Source organism: Silene latifolia, chromosome 10 (genome assembly GCF_048544455.1).
Source record: "Silene latifolia isolate original U9 population chromosome 10, ASM4854445v1, whole genome shotgun sequence".
Classification (NCBI taxonomy): Eukaryota; Viridiplantae; Streptophyta; class Magnoliopsida; order Caryophyllales; family Caryophyllaceae; genus Silene; species Silene latifolia.
The window spans coordinates 27,266,827-27,284,458 of NC_133535.1; the positions used below are offsets into that span (position 1 = coordinate 27,266,827).

Here is a 17,632-nt window from a genome sequence, read left to right on the forward strand (position 1 = left end):
TTTTCTCTTTTCAGGGTTGTCACATGCTTAGGCACCACCGTCTGCGGTAGCTGTTGCTTCTTGTTTTCTTTTCATTTTTGCTTTTACTTGATTAGGTAACCTCCTCTTACCAGTTACCTTTTAAATTTACTAATTTTAGTTCAAATTATGTTACGGACTTTAGGATAGAAGCCTTTATTGTGTGGTTGAATTGGGCTATTGATTGACTTAATTAATTTAGTACTTGATTGTGTTGTTGTTTGATTTGATGTTGACTTAGTACCCGTTCAAGAATTACTCATTAGGAGTAATTCTTGAATAGTCCCCATTTTGGGTCTGTCTTTGTACGTTTCAAGTCATTTAGGTAGTAAACACGTACTTGTGATTTATTAATGAGGAATGAGTTTGGTGGCGATCCCTTTAATGTTCTCCGAATACATGTATATGTGTATTTGGAGAACTCAAGGGAATTGTCGCCGAATTTTTCCTCATTAATAAATTACAAGTGTGTTTGCTAGTGACTTGAAATGTACATTGACGGGTTTAGGTTGGAGTGATAAGGACCCCATTCGAAGATGGATTACTTATTGACAATATTTATATATTGTTTTCATATGTTTATTGTATAATGTGGAGTATAATGTTTAAATTTTGTATGTAATATTATTGTTATTTTTTAAAAATGTTTAAATTACTTTGGGGTCTTCTTTAGATTAAAATGAAGAGATTGGAACGTTCATGGATGTATGAAGAAAGATTAGACCATTCCAATAAGAAAAGACGTCCTACCGCTAGATTTATAAAGGGTGTTAGCGAGTTTATTGAATTTGCTAAACAACAAGATGAATATGACTTGGTAGACAAAAAACTTAGGTGCCCTTGTGCCAAATGCAAAAACCTGAAATACCAACTTGACATTGTAGTAGAAGAACATCTCATTATAAACGGGTTTAAGCCAAATTATTACAATTGGATTTCACATGGAGAAGCATATTCTCCAATTCATGAACAAACTCACACCCAACAAATACAAAATGATGAGAACCCATATAGAGAGATGGTTGTTGATGCTATGGATTCCACTATTTTTAATAGTGATGACCATACAACTATTTCTGAAGAACAACCGCCACACCCACAAGCAAAAGCCTTTCTTGACATGTTAAAAGCCTCGTAAAACCCTTGTATGAAGGAAGCAGAAAGACATTGTTACAAGCCGCTTCTAGGCTAATTACCTTGAAATGTGAGTTCAATATGCCATTTGTTGCTGTTGATGGCATTGCCTCGTTACTTGAGGAATCTTTCCCCGATGATAATATCATGACCCGAAGTTTCTATACTACCAAAAAAGTAGTTAAAGGTCTTCGATTACGCATGAAAAGATTGATGCATGTCCCGAAGGATGTATGCTATTTTGGAAAGATGATGCTTTGCTTGACAAATGTAAAGATTGTGGGGCGGATAGATATGAGACAAGTGAAGGAGATACAGTTTTGGTGTTGAAAAAAGGCAACGGTAGTAAGAGGGCCAAAAAGAGTAAGAAACCAATAGCATGTAACCAATTGTTTTACTTTCCTCTCGCACCAAGACTTCAAAGAATCTATGCCACCAAAAACATTGCCGAACAAATGAGATGGCACAAAGAAAACCCACGTGCTCCAGGGAAGATGAGTCATCCTAGTGATGGGGAAGAATGGAAACGATTTGATCGATGTATCCCGATTTTGCCAAGGAACCCCGCAATGTACGACTTGGCTTGTGTACGGATGGATTTGATCCTTTCGGTAATTTTGGGAGGAAGTATTCTTGTTGGCCCGTTATGGTCACACCATACAATTTACCACCTTGGTTATGTATGAAAAGACCATTTATCTTCTTGTCACTTATTGTTCCCTGACCAAAAAGCCCGAAACGTAATTTGGATGTTTATTTACAACCATTGGTGGAGGAGTTGAAATATTTGTGGGAAGTTGGGGTGGAAACTTATGATGTGTCTAAAAAACAAAATTTTCAACTTAAAGCTTCCCTTTTGTGGACAATAAATGATTTTCCCGCCTATAGTATGCTATCTGGGTGGTCTACACAAGGACAAAAAGCATGTCCTTGTTGCATGGAGGAAAGTAAAGCATTTTGGCTTCCCAATAGCAAGAAAATAAGCTGGTTTGATTGTCATAGATGCTTCTTACGAGAGGGAAATCCACATAGGAAGAACAAGAAAGCTTTCACAAAAGGTAAAGAGGTGCTTGATGCCCCTCCGAAACGAGTGCCTGGGGATGAGATATGGAAGACGGTATGTGATTTACCATCCCCTATTGATGGTACCGAGGAAGAATTTAAAGAATTGAAAAAGCAGAAAAACGGTTGGTTTAAAAGAAGCATTCTTTGGGACCTTCCTTATTGGAAGACAATGTTGATAAGACATAATTTGGATGTAATGCACATAGAAAAGAATTTCTTTGAGCAACTAATTGACATGATCATGGATGTAGAAGGTGAAAAATGTGATAGCATTGCTTCTAGAAAAGATTTGCAGAAATTTTGTCATCGTCCCAAATTACACATTCGCGGCGACGGGTCTAAGCCAACATCCATTTTCACTCTCGACAAAGCTAAGAGAAAAGTATTGTGTGAGTGGTTACAAAATTTGAAGTTTCCTGATGGGTATGCATCGATTTTAGTCGATGTGTTGATCTTAAGAAGTCAAGTTGCAAGGCTTGAAAAGTCATGATTGTCATGTATTCATGGAGCGATTATTACCCGTTGCTTTGAAACACCTCGTGCCGACAAACGTTTGGAATGCAGTTGTTGAGATTAGTCAATTCTTCCGAGATTTATGTGCCTCTTCAATATGTGTTGATGACATGATTCGTCTAGAAGAGCAAATACCACAGATATTGTGTAAGCTTGAAATGATCTTTCCTCCTGCATTTTTTAACTCCATGGAGCATCTACCGGTTCATTTACCATATGAAGCCAAAGTTGGGGGACCCGTCCAATATAGGTGGATGTATCCATTTGAAAGGTAATTAAGATAATCTAGCTACTTTTAAATTAAAATTAATAATAATAACTAATCTAGCTATTGTATGTTAACAAATGATAGAAATCAAAATGCGTGGTGTGCAATCTTTAAGACAAAGGCACGGTCACAAGTTGATACAACTTTTTTCCAAGAAGAAAACGTTTCAAATGAAACGCTTTTGTCTCCACCCGATGAAATCAACTATGAGCATGAGAATAAAGATGGTGAAGACATGGAAGAGGAAGAATATTATGATGTGGAAGAGAGACTCACGGGGATGATGAAGCGGAGGAGGAGGAGGAGGAGAGAAGGGAAGAAGAGGAGGAGAGGAGGGGGGAAGATGAGGTGAGGAGGAGAAGGGAGGAGGAGAAAAGGAGGAAGGACGAGGGGTTTTGAGATGAAGATGATTATGATGATGATGATGACGATGATGAGGATGAGGAAGAGGATGAGGATGATGATTAAATTGGTATAATTTTGTATTCCTCAAGAGTAAATTATTAAAATTTAGAAGTTCGTATAATTTTCATTTATCATTATTTGTGTTAATTTTTATTTGTATTACTCGCAGATGGCCGGAGCAGTCGAAGTAGGAAGCGTGGAGGCGGCTCGGAAGGAGGACAGAGTACGCGTCCGGAGCGGGAGGAGGAGTTTGTGCGCGGAGGATCCGATGTAGACAGACGGTGACGGTGAGGAGACCGACGCTACCGACGAGCCAAAGACGGGTGCCGATACGGTACACTTCGGATCATCGGATGATTCTTGAGCCGACGGGATTATGGTAAGTTTTATTCTTTATTAGTCTACTATTTTTTTTTTTTTTTTTTTTTTTTTTTTTGTAATTTTACATGTTCAAAATAAATGCGAGTTTTATGGACGATTGCGTGATACGAGGTGTCACGAAAAGCACGAAGACTAATTTCGTGGGTCCAATTCCTACATCGTGGACACAAGCTTCTCATGCACAAAGAGAGGCGTGGTTCAATAACTTTCGGGTATATATTTTCCGTAATTCTTTGTTTTAGAAACCAAATAATTAATTTTGATAAATTTTTTAAGAACCAAGGTTATACTTTTATTTTATACTAATATGAAATTTTGTCGCTTTTTTTTTTTTGTAGTTATCATTTGCTTGGTCACCGTCTCAAGAACAGAATGTCCGTATCAGGTACAATGACGTCGGTACTCGACGATATCAGGACGTGATTTGGAAGGTAGTTAGGCGCCCAAAGGAACCAGACCACATGAAAGGTATTTAATTAACTTGTTTTGTTATTTGTATTAATTAGCATATACTCTCTTATATTATAAATAATATCAATAACTTATTAGTTATGATTTCATATGTGTAATTGCAGGTGACAAGTATGAAGGCTTAATAAAGCATACCAAAAGTGAAGCTTTTCAGAAGAAGTCTAAGCAAGCATCCCTCAACAAAAGAGGAGGAAAGGAAGACGCCGTGAACGAGCCTACTCATTACGCGGGTTCACGATCGTTCTGGAATCGTATGTTGGGTGTAAGTACTTTGTCTATTATTTTACACTTTTTTTTTTGTTTTCAATGCAACATGTTTATTTTATGTTAGATTTTTTGTTGATTTTATAATATGTATGTTTTTTTTTCATTCAGAGAGGAAAGAAGAAGTCACAAATTTTGCGACGGTGATCGAACTGTTTCTGGACACGCATTCCAGAGTTGACGGAAAAGGGGTTAGAACTTGGACTAAGCCAAAAGACAAGCAATTATATGTAAGTTTTCCGTAACACTTAATTTTTGTTAATTTATTCTCTTTTAAAATGTCGTATATAAGGTGGTTACCATATTAACTTACTACCATTTGTTTAATATTGTAGGAAGCATTTGAACGAGAAAAAGCCGCCAATCCGTAAAGACCGGACAATGACATATGGTATGAGTTGGTGGATGGCTTCAAGAAAGGGCACGTGTATGGTACCGGAAGTTCAACACCGACTTTCTATGAGAAAACGCGTAGAAGATCGACTTCAACAATTCCCAAAGAACACGTATCAACCGGGAATTATTAGTCAACTTCAAAGTCAAATAAGAGAGCGTGATGAACGTGATGCCAAACGTGATGAAGAACTTGCCAAATGTGATGAAGAATTCCGGAAAATGAAGGAAAGAATGGAAATGTTTGAGAATTGGTGGCAAGGTTGTAACCCCGGACCTAGATCCAACTACGATCCAAATGATCCGCATGGTCCACATGGGGGGAGTGGAGCCGGTGTTGGCTTCCAAGTAAGATGATTTTAGCATGTAAGTTTGTAAAACTTGAACACTTTAGACTTGAACATTTAGAATAGCTTAGCTTATAAAACTTTCATTTTCAATATATGAAATGAAGTTTGAGAAATTGGGAGGTGTTGGGTTGAAATGTATGGTGTTGTGTGTGTTGAAATGGGATGTATGGTGTTGTGGAACATCGGTTTGTATGCAGGTTGTAAATATTTGGCTAGCAATGAAAACGAAAAAAACCACCAAAACATACAGTGGCTTTGGCGACTGATTTGGGATTTGGCGACTGAAATTCAGTCGCCAATTTGGCGACTGATTCAAGGTAGTCGCCAAAATGGCGATCGACTTGCGATCGCCAAATCCAAAATCGATCGCCAAATTGGCTCAAATTAAATCGCTACGTCACCCAAAAAAGGCGACTGATTTGCCATTTGGCGACTGCTATTCAGTCGCCAATTTGGCGACTACCTTGAATCAGTCGCCAATTTGGCGACTACACTATCAGTTGCCATTTTTGGCATTTGGCGACTGATTTTTCAGTCGCCAAATTTGGCGACCGACTTTAGTCGCCAAAGCTAGAAAAGGCGACTAAGGTCCGCGACTGACGTTTGGCGACTGAATTCAGTCGCCAAATTGATTTTGGCGACTGATTTCAGTCGCCAAAATCAGTCGCCTGTTTTAATTCTTTTTGTAGTGTGTAACCTTTCCGTTAACTATATTAATTTCATACTATCATATCATATATTATATTAAAGCTGAAACCAGCAGCGTAATACTATGTCACGTGTCATCAGCCTAATACTCTGCCATGTGTCATTTAAAATATTAAATCATCATATGTAATTAAAATGTTATACTCCCTCCGTACCAGACCAATGGTAACACTTACCTAATACGGCCGTACCACACCAATGGTAACATTTCTTATTTGGCCCACAATATTACAAATTATCCTTATACCCATTTGATATTTACATAAAATGACACTACATACCCCACCTACCAACTCACAATTAAACCCACAATTACATACCCCACCTATTTTCTTCCCTCTTTACCCCTTCTTTTACCCTCTTTTTTTAAAAACCCCATTTTTTTAAAACGTTACCATTTGTATGGTACGGAGGGAGTATTATCATACATAACAGTCCGTCTTGCTTAAGACCGTCTTATTTCATATCGCAATAAGACCTCTCATAAGTGAGAAGCACATGGGTGGTGGGACACCCCCATGTGCTTTCCCACTCACACCCTAAATGGGTTTTTTTGTGGGAGAAAATGGTATCCGTCTGATCATTTCAGACGGATATGGCGGTCTGAAATAAGAATTTGTGCATACATAATGCACACTATAACAATTTAACTTAATTGACTTTAAAAAGAAATCTTATCAATTTCAAATCAAACCAAAAAACTTCACTTTTTTAAAGATATGGAAATATTTACTATTATGTTGAATGCATTTTTCGGCCAAATTTTTGCTTTTCGATTAAGGAGTCTTGGTTCACTTTAAGATTGACTTAAAAAATGAAATCCTATGAATTATGAATTAGAAAGCCAGTTACACTAATCCACACAGAAAAATTTCAAAATAGATCATGACCTTATCTAATTAAGGTCACTAATATTCTTTACCTAACTTGGTCTACATTTACCCAAATAATTAGCCTATAATTACACAATTGCAGTTATTTATGGACAAAAGCTATTCTGTAATCTATATTAAATGTTGAGTGTTTCACTAGGAAAGAATCACTTGATTTTAAACCAATCTTATCTCATATAAAATTATTTATAAAATAGGAGAAAATCATTGACCGATTGATTGAATATTCTTTCCGTTTACCCCCAAACATTGCCATATATACCCCATTAACAGAATATCTACATGCTAAATCTCGGCCAAAATAATTATTGTAAAAATTGTTTATATTCATTCTGTAAATAACTTGGGCAATAAAGTGAAACATTTTTTAAAATTTTTATAGGTGAAGCGAGAATTTCCACTACTACATATGGCATATGACCCGAATTATTTAAACTCTGATATCCAATCATTATTTACTCTGATTATATTAGGGCAAGATTATATTATCCAAAGTTTAAATTTGACATGTGATTATATTACCAACTGAAAGAAAAAGGTCGGGCAGAAAAAGTAAACTAAATCAAATGAGTGGACGGCATGCATTATAGGAGCAAAGTGGCTTGGACAGTGGGAAGATTTAACAAGGTAACATATTGACATGTCAATTCACTACTTCATTTTGAGGTATTAGGGTTGCTCAATTAATAGTCATTTTAATTTTTGTTAAAATAATCTTTGTTAGTATCGATTTTAATTCAATATCTTCTAATGAATTTAGGATAAAGTATTGTGTTAACAGAATTCAGGTTTATGTAGACAGTAATTATTGCTTGAGACGTCTCACACTATGAGATGGTCTCATTATGTAATAAAAGAAATTACTCTTTATTAGTAATAATAAAAGAATTGTTTTTTTTTACAGAAATGGATTATGAAAATGGACCGATTCAAGTATAATACCCTTTGCACTATAGTTTGTGTTATGTGGAAAGTGTTTATTTTCATTTTTCTGAAGTGCTAACAAAGAGGTAGATCGAGGAAGTTGTAATCCAGTGTTTCGGTAATGTAAAGCAAGTGATAGTATAGCAGTTAATGATATAGTTAAATTATCAACTTATAACAGATATCATTATTCTCAAAGATACAATATATATATATATATATATATATATATATATATATATATATATATATATATATATATATCGAGAGAGAGAGAGAGAGAGAAAAAGTTCTTATAAGTTCTTCATATCTTTTGAGTCCATAAGTCCCTCTCATATCCCTTAGATCATGCTTGGTGGATGCTTGAGATTGAAAGTAAGAAACACACTTAACACTAATTAATTCACTTCTCTCTCTAGATTTAATAATACATTTACTAATTCATTATCATACACAATTAACACCACCATTTATCTTATACTTCAAAGTTTATGGAAATTTTGTTAACACTTTTCCAGTTTCAGTTTTTTTTGGTTTTTTTTTTGAGACAAGTTTTCGACATTTTAGGATTTTACGAGTGTAATTCTAACAGCAAAAAGTGTAACTTTAATCTACGAAGCGGTTTTGACGGATATTATTTTGAAATTTGTAATTTTAAGGAATGTTTACGAGAATTTTGCGTAATTTCAGTCCAATGAGAGTTTAACTCCAGTCTTTTTTGACTGATTTTGACGAATAATATTTTAAATTTTTGTAATTTTATCACAACTTATTGTAATTTTAGCATTTTACGAGTGTTATTTTAACGACAAAAAGTGTTATTTTAGTCAAGAAAAGTGTAATTTCAGTCCAATGAGAGTGTTATTTTAGTCCAGGCAAATGTAATTTCAATCCAATGAGAGTGTTATTTTAGTCCAGAAAAGTGTAATTTTAGTCCAGAAAAGTATAATTTCAGTCCACTGAGAATGTAATTTTAGTCCATTGAGAGTGTAACATTAGTTCAATGAGAATATGAGAATATGACCAAGTCCATTATTGAGAGTGTAACATTAGTCCAATAGTAGAAAGTGTAATTCTAACAGAAAAAAGTGTAATTTTAGCGGAGAAAAGTGTAATTTTAACAGAAAAAAGTGTAATTCTAACAACAACAAAAAGTGTAATTTTAGCGGAGAAAAGTGTAATTTTAACAGAAAAAAGTGTAATTCTAACAACAACAAAAAGTGTAATTTTAGCAGAAAAAGTGTAATTTTAACCGAAAAAAGTGTTATTCTAGCAGAAAAAAGTATAATTTTAACAGAAAAAGTGTAATTTTAATGACGAAAAGTGTAATTTTAACAGAAAAAAGTGTAATTCTAACAACAAAAAGTGTAATTTTAGCAGAAAAAGTGTAATTTTAACCGAAAAAAGTGGTATTCTAGCAGAAAAAAGTATAATTTTAACAGAAAAAAGTGTAATTTTAATGAAGAAAAGTGTAATTTTAACAGAAAAAAATGTAATTCTAACAACAAAAAGTGTAATTTTAGCAGAAAAAGTGTAATTTTAGCCGAAAAATGTATAATTTTAAGCAAAAAAAGTGTAATTCTAACAACAACAAAAAGTGTAACTTTAGCAGAAAAAGTGTAATTTTAGCCAAAAAAAGTGTTATTCTAGCAGAAAAAAGTATAATTTTAACAGAAAAAAGTGTAATTTTAATGAAGAAAAGTGTAATTTTAACAGAAAAAAGTGTAATTCTAACAACAAAAAGTGTAATTTTAGCAGAAAAAGTGTAATTTTAGCCGAAAAAAGTGTTATTCTAGCAGAAAAAAGTGTAATTTTAACAGAAAAAAGTGTAATTTTAACTTTATTAGAACATAAAAAACAACAAATATAAAGAAAATATGGAAAAACAAAAAATAGATCTAGGTTTAACTATTCAAAACTAGATCTAACTCTTTCATTTGTTTTGTTAAAAACAAACTCAAATTTCCGTTATCAAAACAAAACCAACACAACTTAACTAAAAAAGAAGGCAGCCTCCACTCACCCTAACACAAAACTAATATATATATATATATATATATATATATATATATATATATATATATATATATATATATATATAAGAAAAGATTTCTTAAAAAAAAAAAAGCCACGATAAACACAACAACAACATACACCTAACATTTAAAAAAAAAAAAACAAAAAAAAAAAAAAACAAACAGATCTTGAAACCAAGATGAGAAAAAATCCGCCTTGCCTTGAGCCACCACAACTGTCGTCACCATCTCAGATATGAGACGAGAGGAGGACGAAACCGTCGTCATCATCTCACATCTGAGACGAGAGGAGGATGAGCATGCTAGTGGTGCGCGCGGCAGCACGTATGGAGGGCGGAGGCGGTTGTGGTGTGTGCGTGTGGTATAAGTCGTCGTGGTGGTGATCTCGATTTTTTGAGGAGTCGGTGGTGGTGGTGTTGTTGTTGACGTCGTAAGGTGTTGTTGTTGATGTCGTGAGGTGTTGTGGTGGTGTGTGGCGGTATTTGCGACGGGAGTGGAGTAGGAGTGGGGTAGTTTCGGTGGTGGTGGTGGGTGTGGGTATGCGGTGGTGGTGGTTGTGGTGGGTTATTGGCGGCGGGAAGGGAGACAGTGGCAGCGGGGTGGGAGGTGGTGGTAGCCGGTGGGTTGGGTTGGGAAGAAAAGGAGGGAAAATTTTTTGATTTTTTTGTTTTTGAATTTTTTTGGATTTTGAGAGATGAGAGGTTTTTGAGATAAAATATGAGGGAAATTGTGTGGATGAGAGATAAGTAGGTGGGAGGAAAATGTATATATATTGAATTAGTGATTAATTAGAATTAATTAGTATGGGTAGTGAGAGAGTGGTTTAATTAGCTTTAATCTCCTTTTTTTTTTGTGTAAATCTCAATTATCATTTTCGCTCATCCAAGCGCCTAAAGAACTTATGACTCACACTGAGGAGGACTCATTTGATCCTAATACTATATATATATATATATATATATATATATATATATATATATATATATATATATATATATATATATATGATCTCGTATTTAACTAAAGGTTCGGTGCGAACTTACGAACTAATTTTCAGCCCTTGGATCAAATTAATCACAAGTTTAAATTAAACTCCTGTCATTTCTCCTTTTCCTTCAAATGTATTCCCAAACCTCTAACCTCCCTCACCTTTATCCACCACCACCATCACCACCTGTCTTCACCGTCGGCCACCTACTCCATCGTCGCCGGAGCTCCGTCATCTTCTTGCTTCCAATAACTGGTACTCCACCGTCGTCGACCTGTTTGTCGCTACACAACCACAATTAAATTGAAGTTCGGTCAAAATTTAATCTATTTGGCTCAAAATCTTACATAATTGTCATTAGTTTGGTTAGTTATTTTACATTCTTTTCAATTTTAAATGTATTCCATTGCTTGATATAAAGTTCTTAGTATCATAGCTCAACCTTATGAAAATCATACTAAGTATAAATGTTTAGCTGCTGAAACTGAGCAAACTGTGAGTAGATTCAAGAGAGTTTTGTCAAATCTTGGCAATGGAGTAGGACATGCTAGAGCTAGGATAGTGAAGCCAATTAGGAGTACTCCTGTAGTCGAAACCAGTTTCGTAGAAACCTGAAATAGTCCAAAGATTGAGCGAAATCAATCTGTTAATAAGGGTTTTCAGTTGTTTAAAATCGACTCGAATGAGGGTTGTGTTCAAGAGAATGGTTCAACAACTGGGAGAAGTTGTTTGTCTTTGGGGAATAGTTTGTCATTAGAGTTGAACTCCAGCGGGAAATCACGGGTTCAGGTCAGTCATATTCCGAATGTAAATGCACATTATTTCCAGCAACAGCAGCAAATGAAGCATCAAGCTGAAATGGTGGGTAGAAGTAATAGTGGGATTAATCTGAATTTTGATAATTCTAGTTGTACACCAACGTTGTCGTCTACTCGATCATTTATTTCATCGTTGAGTGTTGATGGGAGTGTGGCTAATTTGGATGGAAGCGGGTTTAGTTTGAATAGTTTGAGTCAGTATAAGAAGAGGTGCTCTGGTACTGGTGAGATTGAGAGTGTGAAATATAGGAGCATTGGAAAATTTCATTGTTCGAAGAAAAGGTTAGATCTTGGTAGATTCAGTAGCTTGTTTTTCCATACGTGTTGGCGGAGGAGGGAGCGGAATTTGCCCATTTTATCTGGAGAGCTTGCGTTGATATTCTCGCTGTCAAGAAAAAGCTGGTCACTTATCATTGTTGTGACGATCGAATCTGTAGGCTAGGTAGCGATGCAGAGGAAACGAGTCTCCACATTTTATTCCATTGTAATGAAACTAGGAGACTATTGCATAATAGTGATTTTCTGAGTGTTATTACTAAAACCCCCATGGACTGCTGTGCTGAGACGATTGATTGGCTGCTGCAAAGGTTAGATGGTGACCAGAAACGCAAATTTCTCACTACTATTTGGGCAATCTGGGCATGTAGGAATGCAAAAGTTTTTGAAGAAGATATAAACCGTCTGAATGTTCTCGTGTTCAGCTTCTATACACTGATTGGAGAATATATTTGCTATCAGGAGAAGGTTACAGCCCGTATTGTTAACCCCATTCTTGGTGTGGGCAGAGGAGCTTGGGATAAACAGAGTGCGTGCTTGATTAAATTAAATATTGATGCTGCTATCTTTGGTATGGATGATGTTGGGCTGGGATTTATTTACAGGGAGGGTCGTTCTTGCGGAGTGTAAGCGAGTTACAGCATGATGATGGTCACCTATGGGGTGTAGGCGAGTTACGCACGATGATATTTCGATTAGGCCAATCTCACACCTTCAGGAATGCTTCACAAGCCTCGGTATTACGCATTTTACTGCCAGCTTATGTAGTCGGTGAACACTGATTGCTTAGCATTGACAGAGTATGTTACAGCAGGAGAAACATGTTCTCATTTTAGGATTAGCATAAATTATACAAGGAAAAACAGGTGGCGCTATATTGTTTTCGGCCTTATTTATTTTTGTAACGGTTTGTGTAATCTATTAGAAATTTTGGGTTTCAATTGTAATTCTATATAGATAAGTGATCAAACTGCCTCGAAAATAATTAAGGAAGTGACATAAAAACGATGTTATGTTGTCATCTTCACCCGCTTCCAATACTGCCATCTCGAGGACCCCTTGAGAGTTAGAAAACTAGGACAATGTCATTGTGATGTTATTATCCGTTCCTTTATACAATAATGTACCATTCCGAGTGTGGGATTAAGGAAACTTATCCATGAAATCATAGTGACTTTATTAGCTCCAACCCTAAACCCTTTCCCGTCATACTTTAGGATAGATACACTTTTTAAGTTATTAGATACATATCTTTATCTTGCTAGATACATATCTTTATCTTGCTAGATACACTACTATAAATTGCTAAATACATACCTTTAGCTAGCTAGAAACACTTCTTTAAGTTACTAGATACATACCTTTATCTTGCTAGATACACTCCCTTATATTGAAAGATACATACATTTAGCTAGCTAGATACACTCCTTTATATTGATAGATACATACATTTAGCTAGCTAGATACACTTTTTTAAGTTACTAGATACACTCCGCCTTTTAAGTTATTCCTCCTTTAAGTTACTAGATACATATCCTTAGCTAGCTAGATACATTCCTTTAAGTTACTAGATACATACATTTAGCTAGCTAGATACACTCCGTTATTAGATACATATCTTTACCTAGCTAGGTATACTCTTAGGTGCGTCGAATTGCCGGAGCACCTCCTCATTTGCATCATAGTCCTCTGTCAAAGTACATGTCACCAAATGAGAAGGTGATAGTAGTTCTCTGCACGCAAACATCATAACAACAGCAATGTTTTCAGATTCTTCAAAGATGCTATTGATTTCGGTCCTTATTTTTCAGCCTATCGATAATCCAAAAGGAAGACAAATTACAGTTTAAAATAAAATTGCCTTACGGTCATTTAATTGAGAGCGGATTCCCTCTCCCATATAATTTTATGACTCATTATCGCAGCATAAATCAGATAGTTTCAAAGATGACATAGCACATATGCAATTGGGTAATATACATTAAATATCTACCATCAAAATCAGAAAATTGTTTAGTAAAACATATATATGAAGTATCTACCTACAGTACATAGTCACTTAGCATGGTAAAACTACCGGATACACATGGTCTTACTACCGGCTACACGTAGTAATCCGATAGTAATAACATGTGTATCCGATAGTAATAACTAATGAGCAGGAAAAATGCGTCCGGATACACGATACACAAGGTCTTACTACCAGATGCACAACATCCATCAAATACCAAAACAGAAATTAGAAAATCAATAAAAGTGACAAATTTGAAATTAGAAGGTGTGATTAATCAAATTTAAGCCCAAAAGCAATCACCCTATGAATCTGACCTTTTCTCTTCGCCCGTCCACCGGAAAGCCGCCACCGAAGCTCCGTTCTAATAGCACAAATCTGAAAAGTAGTAGCTTTAGCCGAGGAGAAGAGTGAAGTATGAAATTAGAAAGCAAGAGGATGTGTTTGTGAGGGGTACGCCGGTGTCAGACGAACAAGGGCACCGTGGGGTGGTTGCTGATTTTCGTCAGCAGGGAAATCGTGTGAGGGTGAAACTCCGGTGAGAAAGGGACTAAAGTGACGCGTCGGCGATGGCCGGAACCAGAGGTGCGTCGGCGGAATGCATCATAACGCCGGCGACATAGCCCATAGGACGTCGTTGCCGGCGTCTCGTGTTGCCGGCTGCCGGTGTTAAGTGGTTGGAGAAGGGACTAAAAGAGAGAGAGTTTGAGATAAAAAGTGATGTACGGGTTTGGAAAGCGAATGGGCCTTTTTTAACTGATTGGGCTTAGGTGATCTGACTCTTAAGTACACAAGTTCGTACGGTTCGCACCGAACTTTAGTTCGCATCTGACCCCGACCCTATATATAAATATATATATATATATATATATATATATATATATATATATATATATATATATATATATATATATATATATATATAGAGAGAGAGAGAGAGAGAGAGAGAGAGAGTGAGTGAAGTTCTTATAAGTTCACTTATATATTTGGTCATGTCTCACTACATCCCTGGGATATCCCACTAAGGATGGTTGAGATTGAAAGCCAAAAAGCATACTTAACACTAATTAGGTTCCTATACATTAATTAATCCACTTTCTCTCTCTAGCTTTAATTATACATTCACTAATGAATTTATTATACACAAAAAATTTTTTGAGCACATTTTTTTTTTTGACTGAAACTTTATACAAATGTTACGACATTTTCACTGTTTTAAAAGTGTAATTTCAACGGAAAAAAGTGTAATTTTAACAAAAAAAAAGCGGTTTGACGGATTTTATTTTGAAATTTGAAAATTTGAAGCAAGTTTACAATATATTTTGCGTTTTACGAGTGTAACTCAGTTTTTACGACAAATATTATTTTGAATTTTTCCAATTTTAACACAACTCATTGTAAATTGAGTGACTTATAAGTGTAACTTTAGTTTTTTAAAAGTACAACTTTAATCCATTAAAGTATAATTTTAGTCCATTAAAGTGTAATTTTAGTCCATTAAAGTGTATTTTTAGTCCATTGAGAGTGTATCTTTAGTCCATATTAAAAGTGTAACTTTAGTCCATTAATGTGTAATTTCAGTCCATTGAGAGTGTAACTTTAGTCCATTGAGACTGTAACTTTAGTCCATATTGAACATGTAACATGAGTCCATTGAGAGTATAACTGTAGTCCTTGAGAGTATAACTTTAATAGAGATAAGTGTAGCTTTAGTAGAGAAAAATGTAACTTTAATAGAGATAGCTGTAACTTTAGTAAAGAAATGTGTAATTTTAATAGAAAAAAGTGTAATTCTAATAGAAATAAGTGTAACTTTAATAGAGATAACTGTAACGTTAACTTTAAAAGAGAGTAAGTGTAATTTTAATAGAGAAATGTGTAATTTCAATAGAAATAAGTGTAACTTTAACTTTACTAGAGATAAGTGTAATTTTAATAGAAATAAGTGTAATTTTAATAGAAATAAGTGTAACTTTAACTTTAATAGAGATAAGTATAATTTTAATAGAGAAATGTTTAATTTTAATAGAAATAAGTGTAATTTTAATAGAAATAAGTGTAACTTTAATAGAAAAAAATGTAACTTTAACAAAGATAAGTGTAATTTTAATGAAGAAAAGTGTAATTTAAATGGAAAAAACTGTAACTTTAATAAAGTGTAAATTTAATAGAAAAACATGTAACATTATTAGAGGAAAATGTAACTTTAACTTTACTAGAAAATTAAAATCAACAAGACGAATTTTAACAAGGCGAGATTAGTAAAACTATAAAACAAGACAATAAGAAAAAAAATGGAGGCAAGATTTTAAAAAGCATAAAATTGAGTAAAAATATCGCATGAAAACATTGGAGGCGGGATTTTCAAAATTTGAATTTTGAAATCATTGGAGGCAGAATGTTTAGCACACAATATGTAAATTTAAACAAATAAAATTAAAAAAACGAAATAAAAGACACAAGATAAATAACAAAAACATAAAACAAAACAAAAAATAAAACAAACAAAGTAGGTGAAGACCAAAATAAATAACAAAAATCAAAACAAAACAACCAAACAACGACACTGATAAACACAAAAGAAAGACAAAACAAAAAAAACAAAAAAACAAAAAAACAAAAAAAAACAAGGTGGTGTCGGATTGTTGGTGGTTGTGCATGGCGGGTTGATGTCGGGTGCGTGGTGTAAGGTGGCAGATCTGGGAGAAGGTGGTCGTCGGTGGTCGGAAAAAAGGAGGTGAGGGAAGGCGTGGAGGCTGGGTCGTGAGGGTGAGGCGGAAGAAGGCGGTAGTGGGGTGGTGAGGTGACGGCAGTGTGGTGGTGAGGTGACGGTGGTGGCAGGAGGCTGGTGGGTGTGGTAGTTGTTGGGGGAGGCAGGAAGGACGGAGGGCGGAAGAGAGGAGGGAGGGCGGCAGTGTGGTGGTGGTGGGTTTTTTTTTTATTTTTTTTCCAGATTTGTTAGAGAGGAGAGGGGAATTATTTGGGTTTTTTTTTGAGAGAATTAAATTGGGTTTTTGAGAGGGGTGGTGAATGAATTGTGTGAATGAGAGATAAGTGGGTGGAAAAATAAATTATATATAGTTGATTAGTATTTGGTTAATGTGGATTAGTAAGGTAGTGAGAGAGTGGGCTTAATTAGGCATTAATCCCTTGTTTTTTGTCTTCAATCTCAGCATTTCATAGTGCTCATCCAAGGGCTCTAAGGAGGACTTATGGACTCACACTTAGGAGGGGGACTTATTTGATCTCACCACTTAGGGTCGAGATCCGGTGAGAACCACCCATATAATGAGAACCACTTAACAACCCTTGAATCTAATAATACACAGGCTGAGATTAACTCAACCAAAGCCCAAACTTTTTCGCGCGTCCCACCCAAACCCAACTAATCTTACTCATTTTCTAATTTTGCTTTCTCTCTCTTCTTCAACTCATCTCGTCGACTATGAAAACCTTCCGCCATCACCTATTCGATAATAAAACCTTACTTTCTCTACAATCGAACGATAAATTCTTCGACAATCAACCTTTCGACGCTGCTTCAATCAATAATGCCTTTAAATTCGAGGTAAAATTTCGATCTTTATGATTATTTGTTGTGAAATTAGTTGATTTAGTCGATTAAATTAGATTGTTCGTGAAATTAGGGATTGATTAACCGATTAGAATTCTGAATTGAACAATTATGCTTTTGAATTTAGGATTTCGTCAATTAA

General features: G+C 35.2%; 1 long non-coding RNA gene and 1 pseudogene across 1 annotated transcript; both read left to right on the top strand.

Annotated features, from left to right (window-relative positions):
- The first annotated feature begins 3,879 nt into the window (after positions 1-3,879).
- Positions 3,880-4,520, top strand: LOC141608899 (uncharacterized). The gene is made up of 3 exons (XR_012527052.1): positions 3,880-3,996; positions 4,123-4,252; positions 4,360-4,520. It is a non-coding gene; the product is annotated as an uncharacterized LOC141608899 (long non-coding RNA).
- A 6,708-nt stretch (positions 4,521-11,228) lies between these two features.
- Positions 11,229-13,638, top strand: LOC141607340 (putative WRKY transcription factor 21; annotated as a pseudogene).
- The last annotated feature ends 3,994 nt before the right edge of the window (positions 13,639-17,632 follow it).